The sequence below is a fragment of the Camelus bactrianus genome, chromosome X (genome assembly GCF_048773025.1).
Source record: "Camelus bactrianus isolate YW-2024 breed Bactrian camel chromosome X, ASM4877302v1, whole genome shotgun sequence".
Taxonomy (NCBI): Eukaryota; Metazoa; Chordata; class Mammalia; order Artiodactyla; family Camelidae; genus Camelus; species Camelus bactrianus.
This window is the reverse complement of record NC_133575.1, coordinates 23,612,311-23,616,619: the sequence shown is the minus strand read 5'-3', so window position 1 is coordinate 23,616,619 and position 4,309 is coordinate 23,612,311.

Here is a 4,309-nt window from a genome sequence, read left to right as displayed (position 1 = left end):
TTTTGAGATGGCCCACATTCTAACTATGGAGTGTGTATCTCTCTAAATAAACTTCTTCTCACTTTACTATGCCTTGCTCTTGAATTCTTTCCTGCGCAATACAAGAACCTATTCTCTGGCAACACTTCCAGTCTTCCTGTCCTACATTCATTCTCAACGTCATGGGCAGAGTGACCATTTTAAGACACAATCTTATCCTAATCCCTTCCTGAAGCACTTCAACGGCTCGGGGGTGCCCTCCGGGTGAAGCCCTAGCCCTTAACAGGGCACACAGAGCTGTATTGAGGTTGCCCCAGCTCACCTTTCGGAATCTTCTCTCTCACCATTTTTTTTCTAAAATGCTAAACTCAAAACACAACTAAACAGATCTGAATCCCTTCAAGGTCTTTTTCTACTCCTGAATAGTTATTCTTTCTGCTACTTGGAAAATCACTATTTTCTTCAGCCTGGCTAAGCTGTTTCTCTTCTTTGGGTTTTGGTTTAGAGGCTACCTTCTGTGGAGAAGCCTGACTGAACTCCCAATTCTGGGATGAGTGGCCTTCCTAAATCTTTCTACAGCAGGTAGTTATCATTTCTGTCAGAAAAGTGATCGAGCTCCCTTACTAGACTGAAAACTCCATGAGTGTAGAAATGGTTGACATTTTGATCATTCCTGTATCTTTCGAGCTTTGTACAATTCCTGGTTCATACTGAGTTTTCAACGTTTAAGTGTTAAATGTTTAACTGTTTATGTAATGAAGGAATAAATTATATACAATATTTGATTTCTTAACATTCTGAAAGAATGAAATATTATTCTACTCACATCTTTTTAAATTAGAAGAGTCTGCTTTCTTATAGGAGCATGGTGCTACTCAAGCTGTGGTATATTTATACAATGGAATACTATTCAGCCATACAGAAGAGTAAAATAATGCCATTTGCAGCAACATGGATGGACCTGGAGAATGTCATTGTAAGTGAAGCCAGAAAGAGAAAGAAAAATACCATATGATATCATTTACATGGGGAATGTAAAAAAAAAAAAAAAAAAGACGAACTTATTTACAAAACAGAAACAGACTCACAGACATAGAAAACTAACTTATGGTTACCAGTGAGGGAAGTGGGGTAAGGGATAAACTGGGAGTTCAAGATTTGCAGATACTAACTAATAAATATAAAATAGGATAAACAACAAGTTTCTACTGTATAGCACAGGGAACTATATTCAATATCTTGTACTAACTTATGGTGAAAAAGTATATGAAAACGAATATATGTATGTTCATGTATGACTGAAGCATTGTGCTGTACACCAGAAATTGACATAGCATTGTAAACTGACTATACTTCAATAAAAAGAAAGAAAAATACCATATGATATCACTCATAAGCGGAATCCAAAAAAAAAAAAAAGAGGACACTAATGAACTTATCTACAAAACAGAAGCAGACTCACAGACGTAGTAAACAAACTTACGGTTCCTAGGGGGAAAAGGGGTAGGGAGGGATAAATTGGGAGTTCGAGATTTGCAAATACTAGCTACTATATATAAAATAGATAAAAAACAAACTTCCTCTGTATAGCACAGGGAACTATATTCAATATCTTATGGTAACCTATAATCAAAAAGCATATGAAAATGAATATATGTATGTATATGTATGACTGAAACATTATGCTGTACACCAGAAATTGACACACTGTAACTGATTATACTTCAATTAAAAGAAACAGAATTTCCTCATGAAAACAATTTCTCAATTTCCATTTAAAGCAAACATGTTTAAGGTAACAGAAAAGTCAATCAAATTTTCAAACTAGCAATTAACAAAAAGTGTTCATTGTGAACCCACTCTGAATAAGCTCTTCACTATGTTAGGTATTTCAGAAGAATATCTGAAATACACTTTTTGCCTGTAGTAAAGTCATTTCAGAACACTTGGCACATAATAGGTGCTCACTAAAGGTTTGCCGAAGACCAGTCAGAATGAGTAAACTGTATGAAATGAATTAATTTTCATATACAAGTTTTGAATTTAAACACATATTTTCAGAAATGTTTCACATGTGAATTCTTTTGGTGGTGTTTTATTTTGTAAATGAATATAAACATGCTATCAACAGCATTCTTTGTCTTAAGTTACTTATGAGATATCAGAATCCAGTGAAACACATTGGCAATAAAGATTCAGATTTTAATTGAGACAGTTAACTTTGAAACTTTGGACTTCTTGGAGGGCGGCCTTGACTACATAGTAATTTGGAAAGCTACTGCAATATAGACTACTTCATATTTGCCCCTAAACTTACCTAGCTACAGCAGATATATTTTAATGTACCTTAAACTATGTTTCTATACCTATTATTACAAGCATAAGATCACAAAGTAAATTTTCTGTTAGCTGTTGACAAGCAAAATTTTATTTGTATATATCTATTTTCCTATTTCTATTTTTCTAGAAGTGATTAATTAGTGCTCCAGCTATAAAGCTTCTATTTTCCTTGTCAATGACAATCTCAAGGCCTCTGAGCTGCCTCTTGCTTGACCTTGGTTTAAAAGCACAAAGAATAGCAACCTTGAAACTGGCATCAACAAGATTCATTCTACAGAAACCAGATGCAGCACAATAGGGAAAAGCCACACATTTAATTTTAAGGTTTTACAGAAATTGCTCTCAATATTTCTTCTCCTTAAAGACTTTAAAGTGCAAACGTCCTTCATTTCACAAAAGGAAACGTTGCCATTCTGCCACTTAATACTGGCCAAAGGGGTCATTTGGAGATCCTTCTGCATTCTTCCCTTTGAAGGACACGTGGCAGCAGGGTCCACATAACCCTGGGAGAATAACACAGCCGGATGCGATGTTTAGTGGTGAAGCTTTCATTGAGCAGAGCCTGACTATTAAAGCATGCTGAAAAGCATTTCATTAACATTTGAACAAGGTTATGAAGCTGTAACAGAATCATGCAGTTCAAATGGACATGCATATATTCTTCTCTATTTGAGGGGACTTGTTTTCCATTGTCTTACGCCAGTGTTCATTTGAAGGCACGGTGCCATGGCTGTCCTTTGCCTACAGAATTAAATGACTCACTGTTCCTCTGTTCTGAGGTGAGAATTCTCGTATTAATGATGGAAGTTGTCTAGTGGAGTAGGGTGGAAGTGGCAGTGGATGAAGACTGACTTGGAAACTTGCCTCTGGTTGTTAACCTGTTTTTTTCCACATCATTATCACCTAATTAATTTCCTAAAATTAGATCACACTTTATTAAATTATCATTTGATTATCATTTTAAGATATGCTGCAAGTATTTTAAAAATGAAACTAAAAGGTCTTCTTATCAAATACATGAATATAGAAATTGTCCACCCTCTCGTACATTCTCATAGTTTCCCTACAGGTAAATAAAATTATTCATATTTAGATAGCCACACCAGGAAGAGTTCTATTAAAAACATGGAGAACATGTGCAAAAGGGTTTAAATTGCTGAATATTAATTTCAAAAATGAAAGAAGTACAGTCTTTATTTTCCCTTAGTGCAATGGTATCCTGGTAAATGTTTAACAATTGGCTCCCTGGAGAAGAAAAAAATCCCGGATTTGTAGTGTTTGCAGAATTCTGCAGTATAAATATTCCCACCATGGCCTATTCCAAGCTATTAGTGAGATGTCACTAAAGGCTAGGTTTTGGAACAGCTGGGAAAACACGTGCGCAGTGGGATCTCCCACGTGGGTGCTGGCAGCTCCAGCGCTCGGCTGTCTTAATGTCTTGAATCTGTCTCTTCCCTTCCACTTCAACACACAGTTCAGACCTTTATCACTGCTTGCCTACAACATTATTAGAATGTCATCATCTTTTTGCCCCTTCCACTTCTCTGCACTCACTCACTGCTTTTATCAGTCAATTAATAAAAACCACACTGAGCCTCTATGAGCAATTCCCAGGGATAAGCACTTTGGATACGCTGAAACATAATTCATGGTCACTGCCCCTACACTAGTTATAAGCTAGCTAGTGATGCAAAACACATGCATTCCGGAAATTCAAAGTTGCATGAGACAAATATCTAAGGCATAGTTCCAATACAAATTGCTCTAGGATTTCAGAGGAAGAAAGTGTGAAGTTGGTATGCTAATAGTTGGGAAAAAAAAAGACACGGAGATGTTTTTCGACATAGAGGTCCAGAGAATATTTCTGTTTTGAATGTCAGCTTCTGATCCACTTCCTGCTTTTGAAGACTTTTCTGCTATACAAGTGGGAATCAGAGCTTATCTCCCCGTTTAACACTGAAAATGCTAAATACTTGATTTCCCAGCATTC